Source organism: Pithys albifrons, chromosome 4, assembly GCF_047495875.1.
Source record: "Pithys albifrons albifrons isolate INPA30051 chromosome 4, PitAlb_v1, whole genome shotgun sequence".
Taxonomy (NCBI): Eukaryota; Metazoa; Chordata; class Aves; order Passeriformes; family Thamnophilidae; genus Pithys; species Pithys albifrons.
In genome coordinates this window covers 77,811,120-77,825,104 of record NC_092461.1, presented here as the reverse complement: position 1 = coordinate 77,825,104, position 13,985 = coordinate 77,811,120, and positions in this window count along the sequence as shown.

Below are 13,985 nucleotides of genomic sequence, written 5' to 3'. Positions count from 1 at the left end.
TGTTTTTGTTTTCTACTGAGAAGTATGTACAGTTAAATCAAAAATACAGCCTACAACAACATTTCACTCTCTCCCATTTTGTGCTGGCTATTACCACAGCCCTTTGATTCAGAGGGTTTGGTCGCTCTTGGAAATGCAGATGTTCCATTTCAGCAACCACAGTCCAAAGAGAACATCTCATGTATTCCACAAGCTACAGGCTTGGGATCATTTCATATGAGATTCAGCATGTAATTTCTAAAATACAAGGAAAATGCATCTTGTTGTCTTCGTATTAAGCAAAATGAAAATCATCATTAGAGATACAGACCCTAATTCACAGTGCTCTTGGACACTGGTTTAGGCATTAAAACACACACATGGATGATGATATGCCTCAGCAGTTGGATTTGAGGCACATAGCTGGAAAGAATGCAAAATTCATGAGCCTGTAATAGAGTATAGAAAAGGAAGCCTGAATCTGTAGCTCAGTGGTCAGATCATCCCTTTGATCAGCAGATGCTCCTTATGTGTTTTATCCAGTATCTATGGGAAAACTTACAGGTACTCTTGAAAATGCAAAACTTCTTCCATGCTTTGAAACCATAAAAGGGAGGCTTTGGCTACAAAGAGCAAAAAGGAAAATAGATTCTAATTTTTAAAAGCAGGTACAGGTTAAGTGTCTGGTGTGATAAAGTGCTCATGTTGTAGCTCAAGAGTTTAATGTAATAGTTTTTAATCCAGAGAACACTCATTCATATGCTTGGATCTTGAAGCCAGTTTTCATGAACTTTAGTCAGACTATTAGGAATGCTTCTGTATTTCTAGCATTGGCCACTTAGGAAGTTCCATCCTACATAGCCAACCAGTGCATTGAACGCAATGTTTTTGTTTTGTTTTATCTTCCTGATAACAAACAAATAAACTAAAAATTGGTAATTTCTTCTTCTATTTCTTGTATCACATATTTTGGATTCAAGCTAGGATTTTTTGAGTAAAATAGAAATTACTCACCATATGCATGACTTGATAACATTGAGCTGATAAAGCATGCAAGCCTGAAAGATCATTTTTTCTGTCTTCAAATGCATACAGTCTCTAATTCTTGAAAGTGTCTCTGCGTAAGCTGATGTCCATGCATAGTAAACAAGCAAACTGGTAATCCTTAATAAAACCAAAATCATAGTCCACAGATCCATGCTGTCTTGCCTATTGTGTAAGATATTTAAATGTTCTTGCTTTTCATGGGATACAAACTGACACTGACTTAAGAGCTGATTGTTTGGCAGAGATTGCAATTTCTTATTGAATACAGAAAATCAGTAAACTGAAGAACTATTACATTGTCTTCCTTTAAAACATAATAACGTACTTATAAAAAGTACATGTAATACTGTTTATTGTGTAAATAACATTCTTGTACATTAGAGTAATAAAACTCCATTGTAAAAGGTTTCAGTAGTGCTCATTTAAGGAAATGAGCAAACAGCAAGAACACAAGAGCAGTGGAATACTCAAAAAGTATTAGCTTGACTCTCTCTGAGCAGGTACTGTTACTCCCATCCTCTTGTGGAAAAGTAAGAAAGAATGAGCGAAAGAGCTTGTAATAAAGTCTAAGGCCATATGGATTTTTTAGGTCACTGAGTGTGCATCTTTAAAAGGCATACCCTTTCAGAATAAGAGAAAAGGCTAGGAAGCCCGAGTTCCTGAATTAACTACTGACTTCAGAAGAGTTGCACAACACAGAAATGAGACTGTATCCTGTTCACCATATTAGGCCAAGTTAGTAATACATGAGCTCCCCTCACTTTCAGCTTCCAATTTAGTCAGCACGTAACCTACAGCAGTTAAATCCCATTATGTTAAACCTGCCTTTGGTTCATCACCCTCTCTCCTTCATTGCTGTACAGAACTGGCTCAGTTTAGCCTCAGCTCTAGTCCTCCAGACAGTTAATAACACAGGCCAGTGTGGCTCAAAGCTCTGAGATTAAACCCATGGTAAACAAATCCAGTTCTTGGGCAAAATACTTTCCATTGCTAAAGCTCATCTATGCAACAGGCCATTTTCAGGAGCTCCCTGCTTCAGGTAAGGTGCGATGGATACTCAATCAGACGTATTTGAACCAAATTTTGCTAATGATAAAGTCACATTAGCATTGATCTCAATGTGCTTGCAAAATCTGAAAAACAAAAGCTTCTTGAGGTGATGAATGCTGGTGGCTGTAAGTAGCTGATTTAAAGCTGCAGTCACAGTGACAACTGCAGTGCAGCCCTCTCACCTCCCTTGGGGGCTTAACTATGCACTGAAAAGGCTCCTCAGGGAATTACAGACAGTAAGCTTGAGGTGCAAGGTGCTCTGAGTAGTGAAAACATTAAAATGCTCTATTAATAGGAGAAAGAAAACAAAGAAATGTGACAGATATTAGTAATATAATTTAGTATGCTGAGAAAAGGCATCTTGGTTCTTGATGATGCAAAAACATAGGAACTATAACAGAAGTAGAATAGAATAGAAATTTCCTAGGCAATAAGAATTGCTACCACAAGAAGACACTTCTGGATATAATAGCTCAAAAGAGAATTTCACATGAATAGACTCAACAAAAACAGTATCTTTGAAACATCTGTTGACAAACATCTGTTTGATGTTGAAACAGTGTAACATATACCTGTACGTACATAAATATGGCTTTCCTGCATTACACTACCTTAATAAAGAGGTGAGGCTCCAGGCATATGGCCTTGCCTATTCCAGTGTATCTCAGCTTCCAAACAAAGGGCAGTTGCTGCTTTTCCCTATTACAGTGCATTTTCAGTCATCATAGTACTTCTTTTTGCATCCAGTGCTGGGAACCTCAGGAGAAACTGCTACTGCTGCCTGACTGGTGAGTGATGAGTAAGAAATGGAGCACCTGAATCTTTGTTGCATTTTCCTGAAGAAGCTAAAAACAGAGGGGGGAAAATCACTTTTTGGAACTTTTGCAATGGCTCAGTTTGACAGAGAGGATCCAATCTGAAAGCAAACTGTTGCAAGGCAGGAAGTGAACTGGATGGCATTGTCTATTCTGGCACAAACACAGATGCATTTGCTGCCAGCAGGCAAGGGCACAGTTCTATAAACAGGATAGGCACTCCCAAAGTAAGTTCTGCTGTATCTGGAAAGGAGGGCAGCTGCAAGCCCAGTGATAGATGGCAATCCACATATCTGATCACCATATGGCTCAGGCCAACATCAACCACAAGTGCACATACAGCACAGGCTCCCTCTGCTTTTATGCTTTAAAAGTGCAGAAAAAAGCCTTTAACTAACATATGGCAAAAGCTCACGAAGTGCTTTGAAATCTAAACAGCATAAAATTCCACTGGAATGCTGAAAGCTTCATACCTCAGTAAGGACCGTTTCCGTGGCAAATACTATTTTCCCATTAAAGCCACTCGGTGGGTACAGAAAATGTCAAGATGCCAGAAATTCTTCTTTTACCCTGGGAAAAAGCTTTTTATTTTCACTATCCCAGAGCTTAAAAATGGACCAAGTGCTACTTGTTTGAAATCCTCAAAAAGCCAAATGTCTCGGTTTGAGGGGAAAAAACCAAAATGTTTTACCCACAAGCAGGGGAGGGGCCTCCTCCACGATAATCACACCACTCTTTATCAAATTTAAGAAAAAGAATTTTAATACAAGAAGGATAACTGCTATATATATATATATATATATGTAAACAGACTAGTGCAACCCACTTCCCCAACACCACAAGAGAGGAAAAAAAAAAAACAAAAAAACCCAAAACAACAACAAAACCCAGCAGGTTTTTTTCTCCAGGAAGAAAGGTTATACTCAAGTGTCCATGTCACAGCCCGGCTGGCTGCAGAGTGAGTTTCAGTCCCTCTCCAGCGAGACAGACGAGCAGTGAGCTTTCAGATGGACTGTCTCTTCCCCCTGTGTTCCCCGTCCAAGAAGCAGAAAGGTACGAGCAACCAGCAGCAAATCCAAGGCAGGCAGCAGCAGCAGCACGGCACGAAAAGTAGTCCGAGGTAGGCAGCAGCAAGACAGCCAGGAAAAACCCCAGCAGTAACCAGCAGGGCAGCCTGCCTCCTTCGAGCCCCCACTCCCCCCGTTCGGCCGAGCCAAGACTGGGGAGAATATCCAAAAAAAAAAAACCAAAAGAGACAAACCTGCCCCCACCCCAGCGATCAACAGTTAACTGCTTCTTTTGTTAACCGCTGGCCTGGGCAGTTAAGTGGCAGGGGAGAGAATTTACATAATAATCCCAAACTACAACACCAAACAAACTCAACTCTAAGTCAAAGAAAAACCGTGAAAAAAAATAGCCTGAAAAAAATGAAGGTTTCAGAAAGGTGGGAGGATATTAAAGCAAGAGCTAAAACTTCATCTTCTGATGGTCAGGATACAAACATAAATAATACATATATTGTATCTATATATTTCCATTATATAAATGGAAATACATAGATAAATATATTTCAATTAAAAGGGGAGTGATTTTCATAATTTTAAACCTCTTTACTGATTAAGCTGTCATGAATCTGCCTTCTACACTGCTATTGTCTTGTTAGCTGTGATTCACCTATGAGATTAAGAAGTTTTCTTCTTATTTCTCCAGTTCATAACCCTAAACTCTCTCTCCTAGAATAAATTTCTCCCAACGCACTTTACTCCTACTTCCCTGAGATATCACATTTCCTGTGGTTGCATTAGTTTTTCAGTCCTTGTTCAAATAGTTCTTCTGAAGACAAAAGTTAAAAGTAAACTGGGCTGAGTTTAGAAGTAAAGTAGCTTTAATTATCTTGGCATTGTTGTTATGTATGCTGCCCTAAATATCTAGTCTCCCTGTAAATGCTTTGCTCTGCTGAGCAGTATGACAAATCCACAAAAAGCTGTGGGCTTTTTCTTGGGCCTGGGAAATATTTTAACAGTTTCAGGCTTTGACAGACAATTAGCCTCTAAATGACACATCTCATAACTTTGCTGGTATAAAAAGAGGGGCCTTCATATGATCCTTTTCTGGGCAGAGCAGCAAAAGTTCTTGCCACTCACAGTGTAGTTTCACAGCACCAGTTATGTACAGCTACTTTTATGTCATGAAGTTTCATGGAATTCTACATGGCTTGTCTTAAATTCAAGCCACTCAAATGCCACTAAATATGCAGTTTTCAAAAACTCATGTGTTTCATATGACTGACTACCTTCCAGATATAAAAAAATTTAAATAAACAAAATTAAATAGTTTAGTCATCAAAAAGGAATTCAAATTCATTGCAACTGCAGGAATATAATAAATTGGGTCAAAAATTTGCTGAATTTTAATAACCAAATCATGGATAGTGAATTACTGATTTTGTTCATACTCAGGACATTTTCAAATTCTTTTATGTCACAAGGCAATCAGTTAACTGTTATTTTACAATAACACTGTTACCATTGTTTTGTTTGTGGAGCTCTACTACTCTTATAACATACCTATAAGGTTTGAGAGAGTCTAACCTTAGAAAACATAAAGGATTTATGTTTCATTTTTACTATAACTGTGTTTTCATTTGGCCATAACAACCCAAAACCCAAAAATTAAAGTTTTATAGGTGTGATCATAGACAGAAAACTGCATGTACGAAACTGTGAGCAAGCTCTTTCTCAGGTCTAGAGTCAAAGTCTTCTTATTTTTCTCTCCCTCCCCTCTTGAAGATAAAAGACACCAAACTTCCCACTTCCTGTGGTGAAATGCTCTGCGAGTCTGTTGGGTATTTCAACTCTTGATATCCAGAAGGTGGCAATTTTATATCAGTTGTACCCCATTATTGTCCTTTATTATTATTGTTATTATTACTACTACTATTACTGTTAATTGTAAATATTGTTACTTCAAGTCATCAGAACTGTCTTAAACTAGTTTGAAATGGAGAAGGGAAATAGGACAAGAGCAAATGGCCTAAAGTTGCATCAGGGAAATTCAGATTGGATATTGGGAAAAGGTTCTTCACCAAAATGGTTATCAAACATTGCAACAGACTGCCCAAGTAAATAGTTGAGTCGCCAGCCTTGGAGATATCTAAAAGACATGCAGATGTGGCACTTAAGGATGTGGTTTAGTGGTGCACTTGGCAGTGCTGTGTTAACAGTTGGATTCAATGATCTTAAAGGTCTTTTCAACCGAAACCATTCTATGATTCTTTTATTTTATAGACTACTAGTTTGATGAAAGCAAAAAGAATCTGATGAAGAAACAAACTAAGGGCCAGGAACAGACCATTTCAAGACTGTGTTAGATGCAAAGTACTACCTTTCAATGGCAAGTTTTTAGGTGGAAGGGCAAAAAGAGCCAACTCAGTCTCCTTCTTTCATGGAGTCAAATATAACCATTCATCAGGACTGGAGAATGTCAGTGTTGTCCAAAGCTGCCTCTATGACATAAGAATAGATGAGGCTGCTCTGTAAAGCACTGGATTAAAAGAAGTATAAGGTGATTGACTCATTCGAGGCCTGTAGCCGTAGGAATGCATGGCAAATTGCTTCTGGACAATGTTCTAAAACCTTTCATCATCATCATGGCTAGGCTTCGTGAACGAAGATTTGGGAAGGGCACTACCCACGCTTGCTGCAAGCGTGCTGGTGGCTAAAAAGGCCAATACGGGATAGGCAGGTCCAGTCACAAAAGGCACAGCGGAACGTCTCCCTAGGTGACATTGGCAAGGAACGGTTCTTTCTGCGTTGTCTTTTCTCCTCAAGACTGACTCTCTGTGCATTCTCAAAGGAAGCAGCAGCGTCGTGAATGGTGTGTCTCCATGAATCCCGACTGGAGGCCAGAGTGGACCATTGGTGGCAGTCAATATGGCCAAGGCTGAGGTGTTGTTTCAGGGAGTCCTTGTATCTCTTCTTCGCAGCTACTCTCTTGCGGCAGCCGGTGGCAAGTTCACCATAGAGCACAATCTTCGGAAGTCGGTGATCCTCCATCCTGGAGACGTGCCCTGCCCAGCGCAGCTGAATTCTCATCAGCATGGCCTCGATACTGCTGACCCCTGCCTGTTCAAGAACAGACACATTGGTCACGTAATCAGACCAGTGGATGTTTAGGATTGAACGGAGGCAGTGCTGATGGAAGCATTCGAGAAGCCGCAGGTGGTGGCGGTAGATGACCCAGGATTCAGACCCATATAAAAGAGTAGACAGTACAATGGCTCTGTAGACACTAATCTTTGTACTTTTCTTCAGGTGTTTATTGGACCAGACTCTTTTATGGAGTTTTCCGAAGGCTTTGTATGCCTTTGCTAGCCTGTTGTCTATCTCTTTGTCAATCTTACCGTCTGAGGAAATGATACTTCCCAGATAGGTGAACTGCTGGACTGACTTAAGCTCTGAATTGCCTATGGTGATGTGAGGATGATGGAAGACTTCTTGAGGTGCAGGTTGGTAGAGAACTTCTGTCTTCTTCAGGCTGACTTCCAGCCCAAAAAGCTCAGCAGCCTCTGCAGAGCAGGATGTTAAGCGCTGCAGAGCTGCTTCTGTGTGAGCAACAAGGGCGGCATCATCAGCAAAAAGCAGCTCACGGACAAGGTGATTCAGGGTCTTGGTGTGGGCCTTCGGTCGCCTTAGGTTGACGAGGCTTCCATCGGTACAATATCGGATGTAGATGCCGTTTTCTTCATCGAGGTCTGCTGTGGCTCTTTGGAGCAGCATGCTGAAGAAGATTGTGAATAGAGTTGGTGCAAGAACGCAACCTTGTTTCACACCATTGGTTATTGGAAAGGGCTCAGAGAGTGCATCGCCATATCTGACTTGTCCACGCTGATCCCCATGTAGCAGGATGATCATTTTGAGGAACTTGGGGGGACATCCTAAGCGTTCCAAGATCTGCCACAGGTCTTTTCTGCTCACAGTGTCAAAAGCTTTGGTGAGGTCAACGAAGGTTACATAGAGACCTTTGTTCTGTTCCCTACACTTCTCTTGCAGTTGTCTGAGAACAAACACCATGTCTGTGGTGCTCCTATTGGCTCTGAAACCACACTGGCTTTCAGGTAGAAGATCTTCTGCAATAGTGGCTACTAATCTGTTCAGAAGTATTCTTGCAAGGATTTTACCAGCAATGGAGAGCAAAGTAATACCTTGGTAATTTGAACGGTCTGATTTTTCTCCTTTCTTCTTGTACAGGGTCATGATGACTGCATCACAGAGATCTGGTGGTAGTTCCCATTGTTCCCAGCAGCGCACAACAAGCTTGTGGAATTTAGCATGGAGTGCTTGACCTCCATGCTTCCAGATTTCAGGTGGAATTCCATCAACCCCAGCTGCCTTGCCAGTTTTCACCTGTTGTATGGCCTTGAGTATCTCTCCCATAGTAGGGGCTGCATCCAATTCATGTTTCACCGGTTGTTGTGTAATGTGCTGAATTGCTGAGCCTTGGACTACACGGTTGGCACTGAAGAGAGTCTGAAAGTGCTCAGACCATCGGTTCAGGATGAAGGTTTTATCTGTTAGAAGCAGTTGGCCATCTGCACTGAGTAGGGGGCTTTGAACCTGGTGTGTGGGTCCGTACACTGCTTTCAGGGCCTCATAGAATCCTCTTTGGTCACCCAAATCTGCGCATAGTTGTGTCTGTTCTGCTAGGTCGAGCCACCATTTGTTCTCGATGTCTCAAAGTTTCCATTGGAGCTTACTGCATGCAAGACGAAAGGCATCTTTTTTTTATATGGCAAGATGGCTGAGCAAGGTGTGCTTGGTGAGCAGTTGTCTTCTTCAGCAATTCCTGGATCTCGATTGTTCTCATCAAACCAGTCTTTGTTTTTCTTGGAGGAGAACCCTAGGGACTCTTCAGAGGACTTCAGGATGCAACTTTTAATATGTTGCCAAAGCGCTTCAGGAGAGGGATCTATGGGATTATCTTTTAAGTCTTGTTTGAAGGTTTAACTGGAAGCTGTCTCTCACTGTGGCTGTTTGAAGATTGCTGACTTGGAGCCTCCTCCTTGGAATGCCGCCTCTCTTAGGTTTGGGCTTGAAGTGGAGGTTAAGTTTGCAGCGCACAAGGCGATGGTCTGTTTTACATTCTGGACTCAGCATCACTCAAGTATGACGGACATCACTGTCATTTCTCTGTTGTACTAAGATATAGTCACTGAGGTGCCAGTGCTTAGATCGAGGATGCATCCAGGTTGTCTTCAGGCTGTCTTTCTGTTGAAAGACAGTGTTGGTGATGGTGAGCTGCTGTTCTGCGCAAAACTCTAGCAGGAGGCGTCCGTTGTCGTTGCAGTTTCCAACGCCATGCTTGCCCAGGACTCCTTTCCAGGCTTCAGAATTCTTACCTACTCTGGCGTTTAAGTCACCAAGGATTGTGATCTTATCATCTGCAGGAACATTTTGGGTGAGGCGGCGCAGGTCTGTGTAGAATTTGTCTTTTTCCTCTGGGTCAGCTTGGAGAGTTGGGGCATATACGCTAAAAAGAACAACATGTTGCTTGTTGTGTAGAGGGAGGCGTAAGGACATAATGCGTTCGGAATGACCTGTCAGCAGATTTTCAAGTTTGGAGGCAATGGAGTTTTTAATCATGAAGCCAATTCCTGAAAGGTGTCTTTCGGTTTTGGGTTTGCCTGACCAGTAGAGTGTGTAGCCAGCACCATGTTCTTTAAGGCCACCTTCCTCATGAAGATGAACTTCACTGAGAGCAGCAATGTGAATGTTGAGCCGTGACAGTTCGTGGGCAATTAGAGCAGAACAACGCTCAGGATGTCCACTATCCCCAGCATCAAGCATGGTTCTGATGTTCCAACATGCGAGTGTTAGTTTGAGCACACCTTTGCAGGCAGGTGTATGCCTTTGAAATCTCTTTGTTTTTGTTTGACCGCATGGAAAATGCCGGTTGGCCGCGGTTATCCAACCGGGTGTGGAGATGAGCTTTGTTTAGGCCACCTTTGCTCGGCCCCTCTCCGTGTAGAGCAAGCAGTGCTGTCCCTAGAAAAGGCTGCTTGGTCATTCAGGATGCTGCCGCAAGAGACTGTCATCTCCGGGGTCAAGTCTCTAATGACCCATATCCTGAACCGCCTGCATGCAGGGTTGGGTCTGCGGCTTCCAGCTGCTTCCTATCACCTGCCATTTTCGACCCTCACCTGTCGCTACAGTGCTTTGCAATGTGGGTGAACCCTTCAAGCCTGCGCAATGGGTTTTTTAGGTGAGGCACAGCGTGCACAGAACTGGCCCCAGCCTTTACTCCTAAGGTTCATCTGCCACGGCCTAGCGAGCTTGGATGGTGACAGTGAATACCTCAGGATGTAGGTTTGGTTAGAGTATCCTTCTCTTAGATGGATGGCCTTACAGGGCTAAACGAGCTCCATCCGCCCGGGTTTGGGGTTGGAGTTGTCCTTCTCCTAGGATGGTTGCCAGACGGCTAGCGAGCCCATCCTGCCCGTGGACACACTTTGTCTGACCCTTCAGCTGAGACCTGTCTGGCATGGGAGACCCTACCGGTGGCACAAACCACCTCCAGCATAGCTCTCAACCTCATGAGGGCACGCAAGCTTCTCCCCCGCGACAAGGGAGTGTCCCCGGAGAAGTTTAGAACCTTTACCATAGAAACTAAAGGTAGCACAGCAGACAAAGCTGTCCCTCAGGAGTGTCATACAAGGAAAAAACATAGCTATGAAAATGCATATGCAAAGCAGTATTTATAAAGAGTTGCATCATTACACCTTTTTGATCACTTTTCTTTGTGTGCCAAACCTTAGTGAAATTATGGAATAACTCAAAACTAGAGTATGTGCTTTTAAACAAATTATTGAAACTACAAGTACTATGTCCAAATTATGGAGTTTGGGTTTGTTTTAATGAAAACATCTATTGTTTACCTGATTTTATGTAGTTCCCAGCACTCCTTTGAGGTGGCCATGCCATCTATTCCTGTGAAGGTAGCAACATTATACTGCCTGCACTGTAAAATATCCACAGCAACTTAGACCACATCCACACCATGCTGTAGCTGTTCCTCAGCCATCTGGATGACACCATCACATCTGCTGTGTATGGTGCAGACATGGTCTGAATTGCTGTGGGCATTTCATGGCACAGGCAGCATAATTCTACTACCTTCACATGTGTAGAAAATGATGGCACAATCACCACAGGAGCATGCTGGGAACTACGTCAAATTGGACAGACACAAGACTTTTTCATGGAAACAAACCTGTACTCTGTAAGAGTTTGGATATGGTACTTGTGGTTTCAGTAATTTGAATATAGGAATCCATCCAATGATAGAAAATCATGCAGTTTTAACAGTCAGTGGTCAGTGAAGTTATCTTCATTCTAGAGAAGTCAATTCCTCAGAGACAGACTTAAGCAGAGAGAAAAGCTAAGAACAAACATTTTACTTCCCTAAGATAACACGATGGTAAGCCGGTGCTCTGGGCTTGGGCCTTCCCATCCCTCCTGGGACGGCAGAGTGTCTTGCTGGGACCACAGCTGTGAAGCAACTGACTAAGCCACACCCCACACACCAGCTCTTACCCCTTTTGAGATGATGTAATATGGTATGGAATACAATATTATTCGCTAGAAGAAGTCACCTGTTAGCTAGCCCAGCCCAGCTCAAGTCAGCTGACAATCCCAGGCCTGGTCTGAACTTTAAAGCCTAAATTTAGGCCTACTTTACTAACCCATAACAGCACTAAAACATCACAGTCTTATGACTCAGACAGCAATAGCTGCAACCATCCTTAAATTACTTTTGCAAACCTGCATCCAGGACATTCCCTGCCAGAAGGGTGTACGCTCTGCATCGTATCAACTTGAAATCCCCCCCTTCTATTTGATATGAGCCATATGAACCAGCCTTTCATTTGGGCTTATTGAGACTGGACTGAGTCTGAGGGGAAGTGCCAGCAAGGCAGACACTGAAGGTAATGCCGCACCATAGGAAAATGAGGAAAGAAACATGGTTTTTGCAATGGGGGAGACAATCAGCTCTTAGCCACCATTCTTCTCAGCTGGGTGAAGGTTTTCATGCCCCCACCTCACTCTGGGCAGCTGACAGATCATTTCATGGCAGTTATCTTTATAACATCAACATGGTGGGCTGCCTTGCACTTCTGAACACACACTTCATTACTGTCTTTTTTCATGTCCTGATCAGACTATTGCAAAACCCCATACACAGACTCCCAAAAATGAGTCATGTCTGCCGGCAGGGGTGTCTGCAAGATGTCTCTGCACAGAGGTGCAGAGCCATGTGGAAAGTATGGGAGAAGCCCACCCTGGCACAGCACAGCAGCTTAATTATTAGGGAGAATGCCTTAGTGGACAAGAGAGGAGCTAGTGGGTCTGCCCCAGGGGGGCAGTTGATTAGCTTCCAAGTAAAATGTAATGGGTTCATTGTGACCTCCAAAGCCCTATGCACCAGTCTGGCTGCCACGGGGGCCACCCCTCTGTGAAATACATCCCCTCCTTCCATCTGCAGAGAGTTAAAGCTATGTTCTGGAAGGGTAATCCCCCAGAGGGACTCAGGACACCTGGAACATGCCCTGCTTTGCACGTCTGAGTTCCTAGTTTTCCCCCCTTGTGGCATGTTATGATTTGTCTGGTTTTAGACCTGGCATCTGTGAGACTTTTCCTGTACATCAAACCTGACACTGGGATAAGGAACTGCATTACTCATACATAGTTCCAAAACTGTGAGTAAACTAGATGGTTTCTTGCTCCCATAGACATATGACTTCATCCTCTTTTCCCAACTTCATACACTAGCACAGATAGATTTATAAGATAATCTTCTTTGCTTCAGAGGTCTTATCACCAGCTGAACAAGAATTCCTTCCTTATCACATGTTAAGTTGAAGGATCAGTGTGTGTTGAAGTGGAGCACCTATATGGCATCTCTTGGTTTCTGTCTGCCAGTAAATTAGCCACACTCAGTTTCAATAACTTGGCTTTTCTTAATATGTTATTTCATTTCTTGTTATTAAAACAATAAAAAACCAGGTTGGTATAGCAAAATTCAAACCCTCTAAAGCATAATGTACTAATACAATAATGTTTCTATATTGAACACATGAAAAATATTTTCCCTGCTGACTATAGAGCCTTCCACAGCACGGTGAACTGAGCAATTTATTCAAGTCATTCATAAGGAGGTTGTGATTAGCAGTGTGCTATCAATTGCTGAAACACTCTGGTTTGCTGCTTTTGTCTATAAAGGATAAAAAAGTCTTAGGCAGCCCAGTCCATTTCTAGCCCTACAATTTAAACTCACTAAATTACTAGGATCAAATTTATATTCAGAAATTGTTCCATCCTACTCTGTGTGCTTCCTCCTTGTTTCCTAGCATCTCTTTCCAAGTGTGTATGGACAACTTACATGCAGAAAATAACATCTGTATAGACTTTACTTGATTTCTTAAATTCTCCTGTAGATTAAAAAAAAAATTACAAAGCTATGTGCAAACTGATATGGAGAAATGGTGATGCAAATTCACCCATCTTTCACACTCGATAGCTGTTTCTAGTACTATGCCTTTGTCCTTAGGATTTAATTAAATCTCTCACAGAGAACAGAATTTGCTAGTACTTGACCTTTGTTTTCAGAGCCCCAAAACACAAAAGGCGTTTAGAATCAATGACAATGCACAAAACACAACGCACTTCATTTAGTGCTCAGGGCAACACAATGCTTATCCTTTATATGGATAGACCCTGGGCTAAAAAAGGATTAAAATTAAGCGACAGTATTTTTTTCTAGATTGTCTCCTGAAGAATCACAATCGCTGCTTCAAGCTGATTATACATTTTACAGTCCCCACCAGCACATGATGCCCAATCCTACCGCTAAAGTAATCTTTTCCTCACTACATAAACTATATTGCCCTGCACTCTTTATTTGCCTTCACTGGCTTCCTTCCTGTCTTTTAATTTGTCACTTCAAGCTCCTCACCCTCTGCTTAAAACCCAAACATAATCTCCCCGTTCCATTTCTGTTCCTTCTTCCCCTTCCTCCCATTTGGGCCGCCCACAGCCT